Here is a 25,614-nt window from a genome sequence, read left to right as displayed (position 1 = left end):
GAAATTTATTCCCTCCAAGGCCTAGTAGCACTTCCACGTCCATGGGACTTTCATGCTGGTGTGGAAACTTTGCTATAGAGGGGAAAAGAGCAAAATTTTCATAATGAGAAATTTTTCTGTCCAGCAATTAGAGCAGAAGGAGGTAAAAAAGGAAAGGTTGGAGAGACTAAATTGATAATTGTCCAGGACAGTGTCCCTCCTTTATGCAGGTACTTAAACTGTAAAGTACATGGATAATAAGTCAACATCTCAGAGTAAAAATACTATAGTCAGGAGAGCAGGGAAGAAGAAAGCCATCTCTTTCTTTTAAACTAAAATAAGACACAACATAGTAACTTTGATTTGTAACTTGGCCACAATCAATTTCACACAATATCCTATAAGTACTGCTGTGTTATTAATTAATTTCAATAACCTTTCCAGATCAATGGGACAGTGAAGACCGTGTGTATTGAGTTCAGATGCTTAAATCCCTTATGGCATTCTGTTCTAAAAATAAACTTTCCAAATGTCAGCTACAGATACCAAAGCTGGTTTTTGAGTTAGAAAAGTACAAAAATCTGAAACCAGAAAACTTCCATATCCACATCCTTTTAGAGAATAAGTCATTCAACTGATGTATGTATTTATTTGTTTTAAGGCTTCTTCCCTAGAGTAAGACCTTATGGCTGATAGAATTTTTGTGATTGAGATGAAGCAAACCTAGAAAATAGGGGTTAAGAATGGTCATATTGATGCTACCACCAGGTGTTCAGCAAACAAAGATGCCAAACTATTTTTTTGTTTAGGTCATGGTTGTGACTTATCATTGACTTCAGTGAGACTCTTCATTTGTAACAGAATTTGGACCATGTCACTGTTACAGGACCTTTCTTGTCTCTTCATTTTTTTTTATCTCTAGAAGATTTTACATACACAAATATAAAATTGAAAAAAAACACCCTAATGTATTTAATTAATTATATCTGTTTGTATGCGACTGCTTAAATGTGACGTTTTAAAGTCAGAAATATCCTATTACCTTTTAAGGCTACAATCCTGCCACATACATATGCTTAACTCTATTCACGTGAGTAGTCCCACTGAGTCAAGAAAGATAAAAAGAGGGGGGAAAAAATCACTCATCGTTGCCTAAGAGATACCCAAAACCGCACATCATTACTTTTTATTAATGTATTATATAAAATATGGAGTATGTGTAATGTGTCACAGTTACACATAGTGGGAAAAATGCAAGGGGAGGGGAATACATAAAAATTCAACTTCTCTTTTTTTTTTAATTTTTATTCTCAAATTTTTAGCTGAAAACTTTGAATTTCTGTTTGTAATTGCCACCACAGTGTCTCTTGGAGTTGTAATTCAGGGCTTCATGCTTTATTTCATCTCTATGGGCCAGACTTCCTGCCAGACTCTCTCTCCCATCTTGCTGAGTCATCCTAGGAGTTCTTGGCTGCAGAACACTGTGAGAGACATAGTCTAGCTGTGGAACCTAGACCAGAGAGGAAAGCGATGGCATGAGACACCCAAATGACAACTCCCATGAGGCACTCTGATAGCATTTCCTAATAAAAATATTCAGTTTGGGGGTGTTTGTTTTTCAACAAGTTGAAATGTTCCAGGAATGTGGACACTTTTAATTAAAAAAAAAAGCATTTTAGTCAAGCAAGTTTTCTGTTGAAAAACAGTTTCAATAGGAAAATTTTGGCCAGCTTTCATCAGAGTTAACATTCCCAGAACAATCATAACATTTAAATTTTCCTGACTTGTGAGTGCTCAATCTCAGAACATTAATGTTGCATTAATGCTAGCTTTTGCATTTCACTATAGATTATATGCTCTGTACGGCATGATCTGCATGCATTAACATCCTGCTGTGATTTGAGATTGTAGGGCTAAGTACTGCTATTCGACTAAAATAATAAATAGATATGCAAAATCATAGGATTACCCTCAGAAGGCTACCACAACTGTTCTTTAAAATAATCTTTTAAGGGTTTTTTAATTAACTGTTTGAATTAATAGATTTGTGTTTGACTTTATGCATCATTTCCCATTTTGCTTATTTTGAGCTCCTGTCTCCAACTGATTAGCAGGGAATCCAAGTGAGGTGTTCAATATTACATGAGTTTACTAAAAACACACTGTTAGTGATTTATATGTTCATTTCCAAACCAATGATGTTCAAGATTAAACAAACAATAATGCACAGTACAAGTATTTATGTACCGTAAATAGCTCTACTGAGGAATGTTAAAAATAGAACTGGTTGGAAAATGGAATTACAACAGTTCAAAGTTTGTTCTTGTTCCAAAGAGGAATAAAACCCCAAATTTTGACATTTTCTTTGAAATAAAATTTCCAAAAATGTTTGGTTTGGAATCATGGAAACATTTTGATAGTGTCAAACACGATTATATATACTTTTAATAAAATCAAGATTTTACTATAATATAAAAGTCTAAATGGAACATTTTTACCTTACAAATGAAACATTTTGACATTATCAAAACCAAAAGAGAAAGTTAAAGGCATAGAATCATAGCAATGTAGGACTGGAAGGGATCTCAATAAATCATCTACTCTAGTCCCCTGCAGTGAGGCAGGACCAAGTATTATCTAGACCAGTAGTTCTCAAGCCCAGTGGGCTGCCTGCGGCCCAGTTAGCACACAGCTGTGCTGCAGCTGTGTGCTAAAGGGCATCAGGGTCCAGGGCCATGGCTGCTGCCCAGCTCTGCACACCAGAGTCTTGGGTTGGGGCTGCCACTCGGCCCCCACAGCATGGTCTGGAGTCGAGGTCGGGTCTACTGCCCGGCCCCACACAACAGGGCCCAGGGGCAGGGTCCGGCAGCAGGGGCAGGGCTGCTGCCCAGCCTCACACACCTGAGTCCGGGTCACGGTTGGGACTGCCACCCGGCCCCACACAGTAGGGTCCAGGGTCAGGGTCCAGGGTGAGGGTCAGGGCTCCGACTTGGCTCTGCACAGCAGTGTCCAGGGTGGGTGCTTCCACTCGGCTCCTTCTGACAAGGTCCAGGGTCAAGGCTGTCGCCCGGCACCGCAAAACAAGGCACAGCTTAGGGGTCAGGGCTGTGGCTCGGCCTCACACAAAAGGGTCCGGGGTCAGGATTGGTGCTGTCACCTAACCCACACAGTGTGGGTCATGATCGGGGTTGGTGGCAGGGTCAGGTTGGGGGTGCTGCCTGGCCCCATACAACAGGGGCCACCCAGCCCCGCCACTGGGGCCCCGCTCCTGGATACACTCTGTCTCTGGGCTGAGGGTGCTGGGCATAGCAGTGTATGGGGGATGGGTGGGGTGCTGTGGTTCTCAATCTGCAGCCCAGGTAACACATTGTGGGTTGCATATGCATCCCACAATGATTAATAGGTTGAGAATCACTGATCTAGACCAGTGTTTCTCAAAGCCAGTCTGTCGTTTTTTCAGGGAAAGCCCCTGGCGGGCCAGGCCGGTTTGTTTACCTGCCATGTCTGCAGGTTCAGCCGATTGCTGCTCCCACTGGCCGTGGTTTGCCGTTCCAGGCAAATGGGGGCTGCGGGAAGGGCGGCCAGCACATCCCTTGGCCCGCGGCGCTTCCAGCAGCCCCTATTGGCCTGGAGCAATGAACCACGGCCAGTGGGAGCCGCGATCAGCCGAACCTGCGGACGTGGCTGGTAAATAAACTGGCCTGGCCCACCAGGGGCTTTCTCTGATCAAGTGGTGGACCAGCTTTGAGAATCACTGATCTAGACTGTCAAGGTGTCCCCCGCACTCTGAACTTTAGGGTACAGATGTGGGGACCGGCATGAATAACCCCTAAGGTTATTTTTACCAGCTTAGGCAAAACAGTCGCTGCCACCACCAAATGTTTTAACAAAACATTTGAGGGAGAGCCATTTGGGAACTCTGCCTTCCCCCAATTTTCCCCAGTCCTTATCCCCCTTTCCTGGCAGGATTTGACTAATTTCACTCCCCCAAGTCTCTATACCCTTTTTCCTGGGTAGACTCAAGAAAAGTCCCCCCCACCAATTCCTGGTGAGCCCAGATCCAAAATCCTTGGATCTTAAAACAAGGAAAAATCAATCAGATTCTTAAAAAAAGACTTTTAATTAAAGAAAAAAGGTGAAAGGAATACCTCTGTGAGATTAGAAAGCAAGATGATCTCACAGAAAACAGATTCAAAACACAGAGGATTTCCCTCTGGGCAAAACCTTAAAGTTACACAAAAACCCAATTTGATTCTCCCTCTATGTTTGCAAAAGAAATGACAAAGAGAAAAATAAATAAATCTACTACATTCTTATCTGAATACTCACTAATTTAAACCAGGGTTAGATGGTTGTTTTCTGGATCTCTGACTCTGGCAAAAGCATGCACAGAAGAGACAAAAGACTTTTTCCCACCTCCCTCTTTGAAAGTATCTTATCTTATTGGTCCTTCTGGTCAGGTGTCAGCTAGGTTATGTGACCTTCTTAACCCTTTAGAGGTAAAAGAGGAATTAACCCTTAACTGTGTGTTTGTGACATAGACCATCCCTTACAGGTGTTTGTCTAACCTGTTCTTAAAATTATCCACTGACAAAGACTCCACAGCCTCCTTAGGTAATTTGTTTCAGTGCTTCATTACTCTTACAGTGGAAGACTTATTTCTTATGTCTTGCTTAAAACTCTCCTGCTAATACAACCGAAAATGATCTTTCCTTTTTTTGCAACAGTGTTACACTATTGACTCATATTTAGCTTGTGATCCACTATAACCCCCAGATCATTTTTCTGCAGTATTCCTTCCTAGATGATAATTTCCACTTTGCATTTGTGCAACTGATTATTCCTTTTTAAGTGTAGTACTTTGCATTTGTCCCTACTGAATTTTATCCTTTTTTTATTTCAGACCATTTCTCCATTCTCCATTCAAGATCATTTTGAATTTTAAGCCTGTCCTCCAAAACACTTGCCACCCCTCCCAGCTGGTTGTCATCTGCAAACCTTAAGTGTACTGTCAATGCCATAGTCCAAATCATTTAAGATACTGAACAGAATCAGACCTAGGACAGATCCCTGCAGGAACCCTCAATATGCCCTTCCAACTTGACTGTGAACCATTGATAACTTCTTTGAATATATTTTTCCAACCAATTGTGTACCTACCTTATAGTATAGAGGTGGCTACACCATGTCTCACAAGCCACATGCGACTCTTTTACAGTTAAAGTGTGGCTTGTGGAGTCCTCCACACCCTCCGCCCATTCTCCACCTACCAGATTGTGCAGGGGGAGCTTAGGGCTTCTACCCCAAGGCGGGATGGTGAGGCTAGGTGCTTCTGCCTTGTGGGGAGGAGGATCTTGGGGCTTCAGTTGAAGCCCTGAGCCCCATCAGGCACTTCCCACAGGGCTGAAGCCCTGAGCCCTGGCAAGCGTGTCTGGCTCTCAAACTTCTGAAGATTATTATATGCGCCTCAGAGGGTCAGTAAGTTTGGCAACCCCTGTTATAGTAAGTTTGTCTATGCTATAAATCTCTAGTTTGTTTACAAAAGGGTCATGTGAGACAGTGTCAAAAGCCTTACTAAAGTCGAGGCAGATCACATCTACTGCTTCCATCCTATCCTGTGAAAGAAGGATATTAGGTTGGTTTGACGTGACTTATTCTTGACAGCTTCATGTTGATTGTTACTTATTGCATTATTTTAGGTGCTTTCAAATCGATTGATTGATTATTTGCTACATTATCTTTCTGATTAAGCAGACTGGTCTATAATTCCCTGAGTTTTCCTTATTTCCCTTTTTATAGATGGGCAAATATAGTACCTTTTCCCAGTCTTCTGGGATATGGCCTGTCCTTCAGATGTTCTCAAAGATAATTGCTGAATGGCTCAGAGATCTCTTCAGACAGTCCCTTCAGTATTCTAGTATGTATTTCACCAGGCCCCGCTGACTTGAAGACATTTAATTTGTCTAAATAATTCATAACTTGTTCTTTTCCTATTTTAGAATCAGACCCTACCCCATTTGCACTGATGATCACTATGTTAGTCACCAATCACTCCTAATAATTTAGGTGCAAACTGAACCAACAAAATTAGGCATTTAACATATTGGCCATTGCTGTGTTTTTATTTTCTTTCCATACTCACTGAGTAATGGGCCTACCCTGTCTTCCATTTGCTTCTAGTCTATTTGTAATTTTTTTTCTTGTCACCCTTTCTGTCCATAGCTAGCGTAATTGTGTTTTGTGTCTTGGCCTTTGTAATTTTATCCCTACTAGCTTGTGTTGGTTTTTATATTCATCCTTCATACTGTGACCTAGTGTCCACTTTTTGCATAACTCTCTTGTTAGTTTCAGATTGTTGAAGATCTGGTTAATCCAGGGGTGGTCTCTTACATTACTTACTATCTTTCATATACTTTGGGAAAGTCTTTTCTTGTGCCCTTAGTAATGTTTCTTTAAAAAAAAACCTGCCAACTCTCCTGAACTCTTTGTCCTTTAGGGTAGGTCCATACTTACCCGCCGGGTCGACGCAGAGAGTTCGACTTCTCGGAGTTCGAACTATCGCGTCTAATCTAGACGCGATAGTTCAAACTCTGGACGCGCTCCCGTCGACTCTGGAACTCCACCACCGTGAACAGTGGTGGCGGAGTTGATGGGGGAGCCGTGGACTTCGATCCCGCGGCATCAGGACGGGTAAGTCAGTCGAACTAAGGTAGTTTGACTTCAGCTACGCTATTCACGTAGCTGAAGTCGCGTACCTTAGTTCGACCCCCCCCCCCAGTGTAGACCAGGCCTTAGACTTGCTTCCCAAGGGATCTTAACTACCAATTCTCTTAGTCTGTCTTCCTGAAGTCTTTATTCCGCTGTTTTCTCTCCAACCATCCATTAGAATCATGAACTCTTATCATTTCATGATCACTTTCACTCAAGCTGCCTTCCGCTTTCAAAGTCTCAATCAGTTCCTTCCTGTTTGTAAGAATCAACTCAAGAACAGCCTCTCCCCTAGTCACCTTCTCAACTTTCTGTAGTAAAGAGTTGTCTCCAATGCATTCCAAAAACTCAGATAATATGTGCCCTGCTGTATTATTTTCCCAAAAGATTTCTGGGTAGTTGAAGTCCCCCATCACCACCAAGTCCTGTGTTTTGCATGATTTTGTTAGTAGTTTAAAAAAAAAATCTCAGCCACATCTTCTTCCTGGTTAGGTGGTCTATAGTAGACACCTACACTGACAATATCCTTGTTTTTACCACTTTTATCCTTAAACAGAGACTTTCAACAAGTCTGCCTCCCACTTCTGTGTCAACCTCAGTGGAAATATACACATCTGTGATAAACTAGGCAACAGATCCCTGCTTTTTTTTCCCTGCCTGTCCTTCCTGAACAAGCGGTGCCCTTCTATACAAATGTTGTGTGTCTGAATTAATTACGACTCAAGATTGTTGAACAACAGGCTCAGTCAGCATTATCTAATAAAAGATTATCAATCAGATTAATACAGAACTACACAGAATACAGAAAAAATAGGCACATTACCATCTGTGATGTGATGACAAAGAGGTGGCTCTCTCCTTCACTGTATCTGGAGGAACATAAAAGATTCATTTACCAGCTAAGTTCTCATACCAGTGTCATTATACAGAGATCTCAGAAAAGAAAACCTCCTTGTCAAAAGAAACATATGTTCTTATGTTATTTCTATTCATTCACAGTTTACCTAATTTTTGTGTGAAGGCATCATTATTTACAGCTGAGAATACTAACAGTTCAGGATAATATATTTCAGTGGGTCTTTCTTTTCCCATAATTATTCTTTCCTGTTGATTCCCCAACAGAAGGCATCTGCTGTAACAATCATCTCTTATCAGTTCCCCAGGTTTATATATATGTGTGTGTGTATGTGCATGTGTGTTAAGCGAATGGTTTCTCAGACTATCTGGAGTTCTATGTGCATAGAGGTGCCCAGGATTGTTGTATACTGTCTAACTCAAATATTTCCTTAATAGGGTTACTTATTGGTGAAGGACCAATCCTCTTGGCCTTAAAATTTAACATACTGTTTGCTAATACCCTAAAGATTCCAAATAATAGTTCATATATAAATGAATAAAATATACAGAAAGTAAAGGACTAAGAGTATTAATAATTACTAACAGGTACTAACACCAATATTCCAGTCATGTGAATTATCCTACCAAGTTTCTGTTATGCCAATTAGTTCTTCCTGTTTATTCCCCATACTTCTTGCATTAGTATATAGCCATGTAAGATATGAGATTCCCCCTCTATAGTCCCTCTTGTGTCTCCTTTGCCCCTGTGTGATTACTAATGTTGCCCCAGATTCTGACCCTTCACCTAGATCTCAATGTTTTGGACTTACCTGTGGCTTTTGTCGCCTGCCCATGTCAAACATAGTTTAAAAACCCACCTCACTAGGTTAGCTGGTCTGTATCGGAAGGTACTCTTTCCCTTCCTTGATAGGTGGACCCCATCTGTGATCAGCAGAGCTTTTACTCAAAAGAGCAACCCATGGTCAAGGAAGCCGAAGCCCTCCCAGTGATACCATCCATGAAGCCATGCATGCAGCTTCAGGATGTGTCAGTATCTGTGTGGGCCTCTGCCCTTGACCAAAAGGATTTATGGGAGCTCCACCTGTCCCCCCAACTCTTTCAACCTCACTCCCAGATCCCTGCTCAGGGTTATACCTTGCAATATCATTACAGCTCACATGTGTAAGTGGCATATAGTAGTAGTCAGAGTGTCGGATTATCCTCTGCAATCGTTATGTAATATCTCAGATATGAGCATCTGGCGGGCATCACACCTCCCAGGATGTCAGGTCAGACTGGCAGATGGATGTCTCCATCCCCCTTAGAAGTGACTCATTCACCATCACCACCCTTTGTTTACTCTTGGCAGTGGTGGCTGCAATCCTCCTAGCCCTGGGGGTACATGGCATCTCCTCCACCTTTGGGAGAGATTCCTCATCCTTCGTTGCCATGTTTCATTTTGACTCCCCTCTCCTCACATAAAAAATGTAGTTGAAATTTAAAATGTTCCTGTGAAATGTTTCTATTTTGACAAAACTACATTTTCCAGTGGAAAACGTTTCCATTGTAATTTTTTTATTCAACAATAATTAGAGGTGTTCATTTAAAGACTTCTGTACTGTCATATGCATATAAGCAAGGGAAATTAGATTTCACCAAGATATAAACAAAAAAGAAAGCAAGCGTGTGAGAAAGTGATAAGGCTTTTCCTGGAATCCTGTCACATATTTAAATGAATCCCTTGATCAATTTGGCTAGGATCAGTTACACAGGGAATTATACTGAATCCATTGAAAGACACTAACATAACTGGTTGAGGGCAGATATGTTTTATTAAACAATACTGGTATATAACTGTACACAAACAATAGCTCTTTGATCTGATTCACAAAATGGTGGCAAAAGTTGTACGCAAACTTTTTGTGGACATGAATTGCACCTCTAAAAGAAGTGGTGCCTCACTCCTCACAAACTCATATTCTTGAGAGAACTGCAGACCATTTTTATTTCTGTTTTATGAGAAAGTTAATGGTATGAGGGATAGTTAATTATTCTTAACACTATAAGTGCTTCAAATGCATTTATAATCATGAACTTTATGCTTTTGTGTGTGTGGGGGGGTTCCCCCTCACCAGTCTATCAGACATAAAATTTCCAGCATTAGTTAAAAAATTTAATCTTCATCTAGTCAAGCCCTCATGTATTTCTGATATAAAATGCAGCACTTCTGACTGTAAAATTAGCATCTTGTTGTACAACACAACTACTGTGTGTATTCTGAATCATAATTGTTTCCTTGTGTGTTCTTTTCCTTCCCCACCTCATTTCTTTTCCTTCCTATTTCTCTTCCTCTCTGCCTTCTGTTTTATAAGAGTCTGGCTCAGCCGGCCAAGACTGCATATTTTGCAACACTGCTGAGAACCTGTGACTAGAAAGGCAACTAAAAGCAGTGCTCTAAACATCCCAATGCTGGTACAAGTTTGCCAGGTCTTGGAGTGGCTGATAAGGTTTGTTATTCCAGTAGTGAGGTTGCAAGTGAAAGTCAACACCAGAGAAGCTGTAGTTTCTATCTTTGCTATTTTCTCTCTTTTTTTGTGTGTTTGTCTTTGTTGGAAATGGGATCAGACTTTAACAGCAATAATAACAGCTCCAGCCCATCTCAACTAACTTATCTTTTCTCCACAAAGAGCAGTTTGTATCATCTAAAAACTGTCATTCAAGGGTTTTTTTTCTTCTAAAACCTCTCTCTTGTAAGAGGAAAGGGAACAAGGGAGGCTGTTAAAATAAAAGCCTTATTTAATCCTTCATTTCAAATTCTGTTATTGTTTTTCCTTCTTTTCTATATCTTTAATAAAAATGTTATAAAGGATTTTAATGGTGTGTTTGCCATGGTACTAAGCAGGCTAAGGTGTCTGTATAACAAATCCAAAACCTTGGTTAAAACTGTTTAATGTTGAACAGTGACTGGGTTATGTTAACACCTTTGAATCTTTGAGACCATATAGTCCATCTAACTTGGTACAACTGATCATCAGAGCATATGCCATGGTATCCAAGGAATGAATGTAGACTGGATGCAGTAACAAAACAAGAATCTTTATTCAGATACATCTTGTCTTCAACAGATCACGGGAAATGTATGATTCATTCTTTACATTTATGAACCCAAAACTCTTTGGCAGAGGGCTAACCCTACAACATGGAGTTTTCATTTCCCTGTGTAGGAGTATCCTGCATTTGGGAGCAAGGGCCCTAGAATTTGTAAGATTCATTGTTACAAAAATATCACTTTTTTACTTGAACTGATCGCATTTGACCCAGAAGTCACTGGGAGACAAGAAAAAAATCACATGGTATGTGAGTCACCTTTCAAAGTAGAATCAGACTTTAAGATGCTATATCATCATTAGATTGTCTTGACACATCAATTTTCAATATGATGCAGCCTAAAAGTACAAAAATATAGCAATCTATAATGCAATTTCTTTTGTTAATTGTTTTACCTAAACTAAAGGGTGGCTCAGAACACAGTTGCAACATGTAGTGAACACTGTGGGCTGCAAACAATAGTATCTGAACTATTTTTCTTTGCAGTAGTCAGGTACTTCATGGTCTGGGATAGAAATAGAGAAAATAAGGTATTGTTGGTTTTTGTGTATTTTTTTTTCATTTCATTTTCTTCCTAGTTCAGGAGGTTAGCCAGCAGTGTAATTAGTGGATTAATTTTTGTTTTCTTTCGGAAGCAGTCACCTATGCAGATGAGTTTAATCAAAGAGGAAAGCTGTATACTTGACATTACAACCTTTGTTGCACGCTGGTGGAGTGCCAAGGGAACTATTGTGGTCTTGTTTCAACAGCCTATAATAATCAATAAGAAAACAAGAAAAAAAAAGCATCAACTAATGTGTGTGGCTGAAATAGGGCAAGTGTTTTGAATCAAAATCTAGAAATTGTTAGATAAAACACTACAAAGATTTTTTGTTTTTCTTATTTTATACATGAATGACAGTATGATATTTGTGATTATCAGGCTTTTTGGATTAATCAGAAAAAAACCCATCTTTTCAAGTCAACCCACTAAATTTACCATGCTTGAAGGTTGTAACAGAACACCACAGTACCTCTTGAAGTACTTATCATAAAGTGTTTTCCCCACAGTCATAGAGGCAGATTTTAATTAACCTTTACAATAACCTTGCCTTGTAGTTAATTAAACCAGTACAAGCCATACTAGCTCATTTTTTAGTTTTAAAATTACAATGATGAAAATAGTGAAGGTATTTGGACACTTTTTGGAGCTCTGGATGCCCTGTAATTTAATACTGTATAGATTGTGTTTAAAATATATGTTTTTGAATGAAAAGGTAGCAGAGTTCTTCAAGAACCTTTTCACTGTATTTAAACAACAGTTACTTCTGAATTCATTTTCTGGACATTTCAGCATTTCCATAAGCAGGTAACCCATAAGGTATATGGACATTTTCTTTATTTACCCATAGTTGTTTTCCTAGTCTGTGAATAATTTTGCACAACAGCTAATTTGTAGATGCCTTCAAAAAAAAAAATAACTGGAGCCACAAACCCTGCAGTAGGCACCTAGGAATCACTCAGTTGGCAGATATATCAATCCCACTTTTCTTTCAAATGGGCCAAGAGTACAGGTGCTGCATACTCAGCACAATGTGTCCAGAACCACAAACTAGCAGCTATGAACAAACCAAGCAAGAAGGTAGGGTGGGACAAAAATCAACAGTCCCAAGTGAATTCTTAAAACAAAACATCTCCTGGAACTAGGGGTCATGGACCAATGGCAGCCTCACATGCTCAGCCTGGGACATTCTCAGTCAACTCAAGGCAGTGACACTTCTCCCAGATCCACAATGATTAGAGCAATACAGCCATGGGTTACCCCCATCTCTCACTGCCATTAAGGACATTGGGGTGTGTATTGCCCTCAAAATCTGATTAAGCTCCCACCCCAGTGAACAGGATGGGCTGTGTATTAATTTGTCTGCTATTGGTTCTGCTCCTGGATTAGGGGCCTCCCAAAGCACACTGAAGTTAACAATTATTCAATGGGCTTTACATCAGGTCCTGAATGAGCTGACACTCAAATTATTTTCACCTGAAACAAGTTTAGTTTTGCAGTTAACCAAATATTGCTTATGAACAAAGTGTTGGTCACAATACTGTTCAGAAAACGCAAATAAAGCATGCAAGAACAACCGCAGAAAAAAAACTGTGAAGATTGTGGAAATGTTTGTGAATATTTTCTGTACTCTTTGCTTTACAGTACAGTGCAGATTATCAGCCTGGCACCGGCAGAAGGGTCCCTGCCTGGTACAGAGTTGCACTGAATAGATGTATCACGTGACTTTATGCTTTCCACATAAGTGTCCAGCACTGGTTGCTTTCAAAGGCAGGATAGCTGATAAACTAAATGGTTGGCTTGTTCTTGTATAGCAATTCTGATGTTATTAGGAATTACAGTACTGGAAATTCAAATAAAACTAAAACAGTAACATTTGGCAGAGATTTGAATTTCATTGAACAAGACCCTAAATGTTTGGTAGATTGATCATGTAGAGTTACTCTTCATTGGGAGGCTATACATGTGTTAAACTCTGCTATGAGAAAGTAGTAGAAAGATACTCAAATTGTCTGAACATTGAAGAGTCAAGAAATCCAAATATGAGAAGGCAGGGGAGATTTAAAGCATAATGGAGAGGGCAATAAACATAACCTCCAATAACTGTGAGATGATAAAAAAGGAGGCCAAGAAGCAAAATAGGAAATAATCCAGACAATAATCCAATACAACTTTTGAACAGTCACAAAAAAGGTAGGCAAGTTTGCTGGAAATCAGAGGAAGTGAGAAACAAGTCATAGCTTGAGTCTCCAGACACACAGATACAGAATAAGTGGATGAACACACACATATAAGCTGGAATAAGGGGTTCCTCCTGCTGACTAATACAGCCAGCCTGTGCTAACTGAAGACTCATATTGTTCCTTTTAAGGAAGCAGCAGTATATGTTCCATGTGTTTTCCCACTATTTCTTGCCCTGAGGTATCCTGCCTCTTGCTGGTAGGATGGTTCTTGAAACATTTTCACTGGACTCCCCGATAGCTTCTACTAGTAAGGGCAGGAAGTATTATAGCTAAACGAATAAGCTAAACATATGTCTACACTTAAAAAATGCTACAAAGGCACAACTGCACAGCTGTAGTGGCACTGCTGTAGCGCTTCAATGTAGAGACAACCTACACTGATGGAGGGATTCTCCCTGTTGGCACAGGCAACCCACTTCCCTGAGATGTGGGAGTTAGATCAACAGAAGAATTCTTCCATTGATCTAGTGCAGTCTAAACTGGGGGTTAGGTTGGCTTATCGACACCACTCACACCCCTGAGTCACATGGTTAAGATAACTTAATTTTCTAGTGTAGACCAAGTCTAAATCTTGACCACATTCTTGATAGATCATACAGAGCCTGAGGGTATGTCTACACAGCCGGTGGGAGATGCCGCCCAGTGCCGATAGACAGACACACACTAACTCTGCTTAAGCTAGAGTGTTTAAAAAATAGCTGTGAGGCCATGGTGGCATGTGTGGCAGTTTGGACTAACTGCCAGCGTGCATACTCCAGGGATTGGGCAGAATTGTACTTGGGCAACTAGCCCCAGGCACCATCTGTGTCACTTCAACAATACTGCTATTTTTGGTACACTAACTTGAGCAGAACTAATGTATGTCTGTCTACCTAGGTTGGGAAGAGCCTTCCAACTGCTGCATAGACATACCCTGAATAAGTGTAAAAAATCACACACACCCCACTCCACCCCTTGCTTTGGGGGTCAGGGGAATGGGCTACTAATAAATACAGGTTCACAGTTGGTTTAAAGCTGAAGGAGACTCCCCCACTCATTATAGACCGGAGTGGAGCTAATTAATGTCACCCACCAATATAACTTAGCAGTAACTACTCTGAATATTAAACAGGATTATGCCACCTGAGCCTCAACTGACAAACATTATGCCAGTGTTTAGAGACTGCCACCCTCATACAGGAGATAGAGCTGGGTGATTCTCTGCCGTGCCCTGACACTTTAATTGGAAAATGCCCTCTTATCAAAAAAATATTTTTTGGGGGGAAAATATCTTTAAAGATTATTTTATATTGAAATATTTTGTTTTTAATTTCTTTGTATGTGCGTTTGAAGACAGACATTTTTAAGAATGTTATTGTTTTCATTTTAAAATTCTCCTTAATCCCACCCTGTGACGAAGCAGACCAATCTAAAGGAAAATGAGGAGAAAATAAACACTGATTTCACCCTTTTTCCTTTTCTGTGAGGACCCAAACATCAGATACATTGTTTCTTACTTTCTAAAAGGGATCATTCTCTGCTGAGTTATGAGACAAACTACAATGAAGCTCACTCCATCACAAACCAGGGGCAGGGGGAGAAAGAGGGTCATAGCTCATATAGAAGAGCACATAGATTAAAATCTACTGTGCTTGGTCAGTTCTGAGAGATGTTCGCTGAATCTTAAGTGTACATTTAAACTGCAAAGAAAACCCTACAGTGCAGAGTCTCAGAGCCTCAGTCAATTGACTCAGGCTCATGGGGCTCGGGCCATGGGGTTAAAAATAGCAGTGCAGACATTCTAGCTGGACTGGAGCCTGGGCTCTGAAACCTAGAGAGGAATGAGGGTCTTGGAGACAAGGCTTCCATCCAAGCAGCAACTTGGCTTGAGCCCCATCCAAGTCAGTTTACCCAGGCTGAGACTCTGCACTGCAGGGTTTTCTCTACAGTGTAGACATACCCTGATATGTTAATCAGTGCTTTGTTTTAAATAAAAGAGTTTAGTGATTCCCTCAGACCATCCACTATACAGAGCTGTGTGGCTGAATTATGCATTTGGCACTTAAGTGATGCTTTTCCTACAAAGAGTATTTTGGCAAGACTAACTGGAAGTCTTGTCTTCAAAATATTAGTAAAAATGTTTTTGCTTTAAAATATCTATATTTATAGAATGAATCATTTAAACTGAAAAGTTAATTACTGCTTTATACATTGTTCTTTACAAGATTAGAAAGCAAATTAAAAGCATATGTTATTATACACACAATATTTTAAGATAAATGCACTCTGATCCTGAATTTGATTAGATAGCTGTTTAATATAATGTAATAGTCACGGTTCAAGTCAACTGCACTTGTATTCCCCCTCCAGGGTCCAGCAAGGGCAACCACTTTTAGGCTTCTTGTTCCCAGCCATCACCTCTCTTGGCGAGACAAACTGATCTCTCTCATCTGTTATTCCCAGCAAACTAGATGACCTAGATAGCCAGTGTCTGTGCATTGCTCTCTCTTCAGAGGCTATAAGCAGTGTAATTGCCCAGAGTTATAAGTGACCACATATTTCTGTCTATGAAAGCACATTTATTCTTAAGGTGAAAGCATTACAGAGAAAACATTAAATAATAAGAGAGCCTACACAAATGCTAAAAAGCTTACCAGAGATCATACCACGCACCCAGCTCAAGGAAGAGCTCTGGTAAGATTCAATCCTTCACCCCCTATAAAGGGGCTTTACTGTAGTTACAAGTTCATAACAGCCTCAGCTCAGAACACGCACTTGTCTTCCTTTATACAGCTTGGGTGTTTGATCATCAGATTCCAGGAACAGGTAATCAGTAGACAATCCTTTCCTTGGGGCGTAGTTTCAAAAGGCTGGGCTTCTGCATAACTGGAAGTGGGAATTTGAATTCACCTCCCTTTAGAGATTCCCTATGCAAACAATTTGAATGTCCATTCTTGTCTGGCCCATTGTTCAGTATAGTCCTGTCAAGTTCACAGCACTTCTCAGGCTCACAATAATGCAGAGCCTTTGCATTTAATACAATGGACTCCAGAGATACTTAAACTTAATTGAGTAAGGTTTTTCAAAGTTATTACCATATCTGTCACAATAATCCTTAACTGTAATATGTCTCAAAGGGCCATAACCTGCAGTCCATACACAAGACTTATATTTTATTCATTTAAATGAGAATTTTACCTAAGTGGTGGCAGAATCAGGCCCTACCTGCAGCGCTCAGGAGTGTGTTTTTTCACACCTCTGAATGAGAAATTTGCAGCGCTGTAAAGTGGCAGTGTAGACAAGGCCTAGGTGTCCCTATATCAATCTCACCTGCAGGGCCTGACCTGGGATGCATGCTCTGAGCACACCGAAATCTGCATAACATAGCCAGAGGGTAGGGGTTGCCAAGTGTCTAATCATACAAACCCAAACACCCTTGCACCCAAAGCCCCTCCCCTGCCCCACTGCTTCTCCAAGACCTGCCCCACTCACTGTATCCCCCTCCCTCCATCGCTCACTCTCCCACACCCTCACTTACTTTCACCGGGCTGGGGCAGGGGGTTGGTGTGAAGGAGGTGGTGCAGGCACTGGGCTGGGGCCGAGGGGTTTGGAGTGTGGGAGGAGGCTCTGGGCTGAGCCTGGGGCAGTGGGTTGGGGTGCAGGAGGGGTGGGGCTGTGGGGCTGTAAAGTTCTCAGTGATGGGCACTTTTAGAACAACTTAGATAAACATGCCTTAAATGCACACATGCAAACACTCTGAGTCCTAAACCTCCCCACTCCAACTCATTTCTTCCTTATGATAACAATGTGTTTGCCTTATGGTTCAAGGGTCTGGGTCAGGTTTTTGTTTTGTTTGTTTTTTTCTTTTCCTCCTGCTGGCTTCATGGAGCCATATATAAACTGTTCAGTGGCCACAATTAGGGTCAGATTTTCACAAGAGCTCAGCTCTCATTTAGACACCTAAGTGAAAAAGCAAGATTTTTAAAAGTTCTCAGCACTTAGCATATCTCCTTGAGTGTAATCCAGGCTGCTGTCTATTGAGCATTTGGAAAACCTGTCCACAGCCTCTGATTTTTTGAGATTGTTGTGCAGCACAAAGGAAAATTTTCTTTGCATAGTGAATGCTTCTGAATTTTGTCTTCTTGATTACAACTAGGCTTGAACGACAGATATGTTGGCCTTCATTGGCTTGATGGTATTAACTGAACTGCAATAAGGTAAGTCTTTCAAAGAAAATGGCCTCAGTTACCTGGAATTTTAAGAAAAGTCTATGTGCGATCCTTCTGGGATTTTAATTCCTTATGATGGATGATTGTTCTGCATCTCATGTATCAAACACTGTAAGTCTTTTATCAGTCGAGACATAATCATTCTTGGTGCAAGAAATGAGAAAATGGCCTTCAAATAGAAAGTCAAATATTTTAAAGCAAAAGTAATGGAGTTGGACACATGCCAGCAAAATTATCTCAAAGCCAAGAAATATGAAACCAAAAATGATAAAAGCACTAAGATCAAACTAATATAACCAAAAAGGGATATTAATAAGTACTAGGGCTGTCGATTAATCACAGTTAACTCATGCAATTATCTCAAAAAATTAATCAAGATTAAAAAAAATAATCCTGATTAATCTCAGTTGTAACTGCTATTGTTAAGCAATAGAATACCAATTGAAATGTATTAAATATTTTGGATGTTTTTCTATATTTTCATTCTGTGTTGTAATTGAAATCAAAGTGTATATTATTTTTTATTACAAATATTTGCACTGAAAAAATGATAAACAAAAGAAATAGTATTTTTCAATTCATCTCATACAGGTATTGTAGTGTAATCTCTGTATTGAAAGTGAAACTTACAAATGTAGAATTTGTTTTGTTACATAACTGCACACAAAAACAAACAATGTAAAACTTTAGAGCCTACAAGTCCTCTCAGTCCTACTTCTTGTCAGCCAATCACTAAGACAAACAAGTTTGTTTACATTTACAGGAGATAATGTTGCCCTCTTCTTATTTACAGTGTCACCAGAAAGTGAGAACAGACTTTGCATGGCACTTTTGTAGCCAGCATTGCAAGATATTTACGTGCCAGATAGGTAAACATTCATATGCCCCTTCATGCTTTAGCCATCATTCCAGAAGACATGCTCCCATGCTGATGACACTCATTAAAAATAAATAATGTGTTAATTAAATTTGTGAGTGAACTCCTTGGGGGAGAATTGTATGTCCCCAGCTCTGATTTACTTGCATTCTGCCATATATTTCATGTTATAGCAGTCTCGGATGATGACCTAGCATATGTTGTTCATTTTAAGAACACATTCACTGCAGATTTGACAAAACACAAAGAAGGTACCAAAGTGAGATTTCTAAAGATAGCTACAGCACTCGACCCAAGGTTTAAGAATCTGAAGTGCCTTCCAAAATCTGAGAGGGATGAGGTGTGGAGAATGTTTTCAGAAGTCTTAAAAGAGCAACACACCAATGCAGAAACTACAGAACCCAAACCACCAAAGAAGAAAATCAGCCTTGTGCTGGTGACATCTGACTCAGATAATGAAAATGAACATTTGTCGGTCCTCACTGCTTTGGATCCTTATTGAGCAGAACCCATCATCAGCATGGACGCATGCTCCCTGGAATGGTGGTTGAAGCATGAAGAGACATATGGATCTTTAATGCATCTGCCATGTATCTTGTGATTCCAGCAACAACAGTGCCATGAGAATGCCTGTTCTCACTGTCAGGTGACATTGTAAACAGGAACCGGGCAGTATTGTCTCCTGCAAATGTAAACAAACACGTTTGTCTGAGTGATTGGCTGAACAAGAAGTAGGACTGAGTGGACTTGCAGGATCTAAAATTTTACATTGTTTTATTTTTTAATGCAGTGGTTTTTTTTAACATAATTCTACAATTGTAAGTTCAACTTTCATGATAAAGAGATCCCACTACAGTATTTGTATTAGGTGAATTGAAAAATACTATTACTTTTGTCTTTTTACAGTACAAATACTTGTAATCAAAAATAAAGTGAGCACTGTACACTTTGTATTCTGTGTTGTAACTGAAATCAATATATTTCAAATTATAGAAAACATCCAAAATATTAAAATAAATGGTATTCTATTATTGTTTAGCAGTATGATTAATTTTTAATGGCTTGACAGCCCTAATAAGTACATTGATGATATTACATTGTATCCTTCCAAAATATCAGGGCTTTCTCTCAAAACACCTATCTTCAATTGTTTGCATATTATGGATTTATGGCACAGTACAACAAAGAAGAGAAATTATGTAGATCTAACAAAAAATAATGAAAAGGACTCCATTTTTACCTGCTTTGATGGCCCCAAAGCTTAGTTTTACATACAATTCAATCAAGATCCTGTCTTTAAGTTAAACTAAAGAATTTATTTGATTAATCTTTGGAATAAGAGAGGACTCACTTATTGAACTGTAATTGTCTTAACAGAGAAACCAAGAAAGGATGTCCATTACCATTGTAATACTGCCATTATCATTAATGATCAATTCACTATTATTGCAAGTTTTTTGCAAAAGTCCTAACTAACTGTCCAGAAAAGGTCATAAAAGTGTCTATAAAATCATGCTAAATACTAATAAATCTTCACCCAGAAAAACATGCAAAAGACATCTGCCCATTTCACTTCTGCATGTATGTCTATTCTTACTCTCCAATGATTTGTTCTTGGATTATTTTTCATCCTATTCATTTAAAGCAAGATTCTGATACTCTTATCAAAATGTGTAGTATATAACTTTGTTAGTATATTCCCATTGAAATTGATGGGGATATTTGTAGAATACAACAAGACTAATGATATCAGAATCAGACTCTTTATTTGGATTGTGTACTTCCTCAGCATGAAACTACGCCAACTGCTTGCTGATGAACAATTGTGTCTCAGATATTAGCAAATAAGGATGCTCCCTCCCACTTCTCTTTTTATTGTCTTTCATTCATACAACTACCCTGCAATTGTAATAATTGCTCAGTTATTGGTAAACATTTATAATGATAGACAAGACAGCTAACAGCAAGTATAGATTTCCATATCAGTGCTTGCATGGTTAAATCAAGCCTGAAAGATAAATAACAAGGATTGTTGTTTAAAATGTAAAGACATCACTTCAGATAATAAATGTATTAATGTCCTGGAATGAAAAATAAAATACAATATTACAACCCTATAACATTTTTAAATGTAAATCATATATGAATATCTTGATAAAATATTAATTTACAGCATCAATATTATTATTTATTATTATTATTACCCGGAATGTATGTAATTGTCTTGAAAACTGGTGGAGAGAGCCCACAGCACACTGAACCAACTAGAGAATTGCCCCTTTGGTTAACTTAATTTCAGCGTGTGTCTGTTTTACAGCTGAGACCCTACTATGTAATCCAAAAAATGAGCCTCCTTTGGCCATGCAAGTAGGAGCCTGGTTAAAGATATCTCATCTGAAAGACATTCTTATGTAGGTCATTTATAGAGAACTAGGAAGTAGTGTAAAAATTCTTACTCAGAAAAGTGTCTCTGAGTCTCAAGTGTAAACATGGTCTAATTTATGTGTAATTAACACATAGTCCCCCAAAAGTGTAGTAAGAAAAAAGTGTCAGTCATCATAATGGGTTTGCATGTGTTTTTTCCCTATTCTGCAATATTTTACTCTATTGAATTATCCAAATATTGCAATTCATAACACAGGTACATGTATATAACCAAGTAAACAATTGGGGTCCAGTTTAGCTCCCACCAAATCTCAACAAGTATTTTAGAAGCAATAATATATGTTACCATTCTCGTTGTTCATTAGTAGTGTGTAAAAGAGTTTGGGGAACAGCTGTGGGGAGGGGGAGAGTCCAAAATTATGGGCTGAATTTCCTCTGGTCTCAAAGTGCAATATAAATTGGCACTTGCATATTAATCCAATGGACCTATACATGCACAGATCAGGCAGTTAGAAATGTGTCACGCACAAACAGGTTCTGATAGTTGCTGGCAGGTGTGCATATGGTCATGCATGCACAAAATTAGAATAATTTCTGGAGGGAAGAAGCTAGTCATAACTGATAATTGCAATTTTTTATAAGGCCCAAAACATGACCATTAAAGAAAATAATCCCTAAAAGTTTGGTATATCTTCATATCATACACTAGTAGCAGGTTTTGTTGCAGATTATGTTTGCTTTTCGCATATCTGTGGAGAATCACCCTTTCTGGAGGTTAGGAGAAAGCCTGTACACTTTACTGAGAATCAGCTGGCAATTGTCCACCCCTTGAATGTATAAATAAAGCCAAAATATACAGAGATGGAATGCAATGCTGACAGTAGCATCTGGTCCTTAATATCACCTGTTCTTGGTTACTTTCACTCTAAATATATTCTGGTCTCTGGAAAACAGGCTTCCCTAATGATTTATGTCACAGTCTGGTCTCTACAAGAATGAAAGGGCTGCTTCTGAAATGAAGCAGTAAGCAAGTTTCATGATTTACTGTCACCTTTTATACCATAGCTTCTGACTTTCTCTTCTCTTCCTTTCAGTTCATGTAAACTTCTCCTCCTCAGCAGTTCAAGGCTTCTTTGTTATCAAATTATAATTAGTTTTTTTTATGTGCTTTTAACTCTATCATGGCATAATTTTCTACTGTTAGTTCACCTGCACTCTTATGTAAAATTTGGTGAAACCATGGGAGCTGCAAAGACCAAGTTTAAACCAAGTCAAATGAAAACAAAATAAATGTAAGATAAATTTAAACCTAGTTAGATGAGAAATTCTCAGTCCAGCAATGGCAGATTTGGGATTTTTTAAAAAAATATTTATTTATGTTTGCAAGAAAGCAGGAATTTGAACTGCACCAAAGAGAGTAACTGTATCCGAAATGCAGACTGGAACCTGAGGACAACTGGATACACAATGTGAGCAAAGGCTCAGGACTGGAGGCAAGAAGCAGTTATATACACTTGATGAGGTAATCTATGTGTAACATGGGAATATCTCTGAAATATGCTACATGAGCCATTTGAGGATATGCAGAACAATGGGCAAGTTCTTGCAAGGAGCTGAGCATCTTTATCTTCACAGAGGACTATAAGAGCTGAGGGTTTTCAGCCCCTTCCTGGAAGCATGCAGCACCGTGCAAGATCCAGCCATCCATTTTCATAAAAGTACTTTAACCTTGAATGAAGTGACCTGGGGCTAGTATAGTATTTAAAGCTTTTATTTTAAAGTAGCATGGGTCAAGTTTCATGGAACCCTCAGTAGTACTCCATACTTAAGTTTACATTTAGATTTGCACTCGCAGCAGAAACAAAATCATTCTATTTTATACTTCAATGATTGAATTTACGCTCCTAATTTAACACAGTTGCTCTTCAAGAGACAATTCTGTTTCCCATAATTGTTTGTTAAAATATTTACTAAATTTTGCAGAAGAAATATTTTAAATGGTTTCTCTTTACTCTTTCTTTTGCCTCCCTTAGCTAAAGAAAAACAATCAGCACACACTCCAAGCATCACACATACATACATTAATTTTAGATCTCAGACATAAGGTGCTTTTCAAATGTTACACTTACACACATTCACATTCTCCTTACTTGCCATACCCAATGTGAACTACACCTCTACCCCGATATAATGCCATCCTCGGGAGCCAAAAAAATCTTACCGCATTATAGGTGAAACCGCATTATATTGAACTTGCTTCGATCTGCCAGAGCACGCAGCCCCGCCTCCCGGAGCTCTGCTTTACCGCATTATATCCGAATTCATGTTCTATCGGGTCGCGTTATACCAGGGTAGAGGTGTACATGGACAAACAGAAAGAAATGTCCAGAACTACCAGCTATTTCCATTCTTCAATACTGCCCTCCTGACTGTCTACCCCCCACAGTCTCCTTTTACTGAAAGCTTCTTATCCTATACACCTCATTACCTTCCTTCATTGTCTATGCTTTCCCCCAGCTTCCCTGAAATGTGACACTTTTCAGCAGTAGTAGTGCCATTCTGGTGTGCCTGCTAAGGTCCACAGGAGGCTCACCAGATGCAGAAGCTGCCTCCCTAGCCAAGTTGCATTCCTCAGGCATTTCACTTAAAACTCTCTTTTAACCCTGCTTCCTCTCACCATATCTTAGCGTGTATTAGCAAGAGGAGGGCAGGGAGCAAGAAGATGAAGGTGAAAGGGAAAGCTGCATCCAAAGCTGATTGAGAAATGTTGCTAGCAGCTCCATTAGGAGGCAACTTCTTCATCTGGCAAACTTCTTGTATTTCTCCAGAAGACAGCCCATTCTATTGTGGTCTATTGGAATGGGATTCCATTCTGGAGGCTTGAACATCAAAGAAAAGATAAGGAACATGGAGAGAGTGGGAGGTATAAATTTGGGCTGAGCATTAGGGATAGTTAGTAGTACCACACCTTCCCAATCCTCTTGCCTATCCCAACTCCCTGCCTGTCTACCTACATTATCTGAGCATCTTACTTTCTCCCATGATCTCCTTTGTTACATTTCACCATAGATAAAGCCATAAATACTCCTAAGAATATAAAAATGGCCATACTTGGTCCAACCAAAAGTCCATCAAGCCCAGTATCCTGTCTTCTGACAGTGGCCAATACCAGGTGCCCCAGAGGGAATGACTAGAACAGGTAATCATCAAGTGATCCATCCCCTGTGGCCCATTCCCAGCTTCTGGCAACCAGAGGCTAGGGACACCATCCCTGCTGAAAGGTTGCAATGTAACATTACTTTATTCCTTACAATTCAGAATTCAAAATAATCACACACAAGAACCCCAAAACAGAAAGAGCCAAAGCAGGCAGGTCCCTAAAACAGTAAGGCACGACTCAGCCCAGCTCACCTCTAGGCTTTTTGTCTGATAACCTACTGCAGCTAAGCCCTGATCACACACATCCCTACAGAGCCCCTGCCTGAAAGCAGGAGCAGGAAAACACCAGAAATTTAACATTACAGCTTTTAATTTGTTATGTAGTTTCCATTTAGGGTTGCCACTGTTGTGTATTTGGTTGTCATGGTTTTTGTTGCTATGGCAACTGAGTTAGATTATTATGGGTTAGCTCAGCCGGTTTCAACCAGCTGAGTGAGCTCTCTGTATATCTGTAAATAAAATGGAGGTTTTGGTTAGCTGCCTGCTCTCTGGCCTCAAGTGATTGCTTCCTACACCGGCTGCCCCAAGGATATAACACTGGCGACGAGGGTGAGACTCGGTGCTGCTCCAGTAACAGAAGGAAGTAGAAGTTAAGGTAAAGAACAAACAAACAAAAAAAAGCTGCTTGTTTGCACTGACTGTGAAAGTGAAACTAAAAATCATAGCTACTCTGACCAGGCCCCTGGAGCCTTTTGATGAGAATACAGAGCAGTGGCATGTGTATACTGAGCGTTTTGAGCTTTTTGGTATTGCAAATGACATTACAGAAGCGAAGAAGGTGCCAATATTCTTAACTGTTGTAGGGGCTAAAACCTACTCTCTGCTACGCAGCTTACTACACCCTGTTAAGCCTGAGCAACTAAATCTTACAGTGACATTGTGGAAATCCTGGGGTCTCATTTCTCCCCAAAACCACTGGTAATTGCTGAAAGATATAGGTTCCACAAAAGAGACCAAAAGGAAGATGAAACAGTTGTACAATTTGTAGCCATTTTAAAAAAGCTAGCAGAACACTGTGAATTTAAAGAGATGTTAAATGATGCCCTGCGTGACAGGTTAGTGTGTGGCCTCTGCAGTGAAGCTATACGGAAGCGCCTACTGACAGAGGCTCAGCTTACATTACAGAAGGCTGTTGATATTGCTGTCTCCATGGAACTGGCTACAAGGGAGGCACAATACATCGGTGCATCCCCTAGGGTGCAAAAAGTGTCACAAGAACTGACCCACAAAACGGTGCAGAGTCAAGAATGTTACCGCTGTGGTAAGCTGGGTCACCAGGCATCAGAATGCTGGTGTAAGGACCTGGTGTGTCGACACTGTGGCAAAAAGGGACACATTGAGTATGCCTGTAAACAAAAGAAAAAGAGGCCTGTGGTCTGGCCGACAAAAAGAGGAACCTTGCATACCCTAGAGCAGACCCAGGATGATCAAGGTGACACCTCCTCACAAGAGGAAGTGCCACTGCATGTTTTGTCTTTGGCAGCGGGCTCACATGAATACTGGGTAACC

The 25,614-nt window shown here is 39.8% G+C and overlaps 1 long non-coding RNA gene across 1 annotated transcript in view; it reads right to left on the bottom strand.

Annotated features, from left to right (window-relative positions):
• Window positions 1-1,360: 1,360 nt before the first annotated feature.
• LOC123356676 overlaps window positions 1,361-25,614 on the bottom strand; it is a 62,569-nt gene continuing 38,315 nt past the window's right edge. Inside the window, exons 2-3 of the long non-coding RNA XR_006575402.1 lie at window positions 7,511-7,556; window positions 1,361-1,489 (exon numbers count right to left, since the gene is read on the bottom strand). This is a non-coding gene — a long non-coding RNA (uncharacterized LOC123356676). The remainder of the gene's footprint in view (window positions 1,490-7,510; window positions 7,557-25,614) is intronic.

Source organism: Mauremys mutica, chromosome 1 (assembly GCF_020497125.1).
Source record: "Mauremys mutica isolate MM-2020 ecotype Southern chromosome 1, ASM2049712v1, whole genome shotgun sequence".
In the NCBI taxonomy this organism is placed as follows: Eukaryota; Metazoa; Chordata; order Testudines; family Geoemydidae; genus Mauremys; species Mauremys mutica.
The sequence above is the reverse complement of the archived record's forward strand: the minus strand, read 5'-3'. Positions and strand labels throughout refer to the sequence as shown.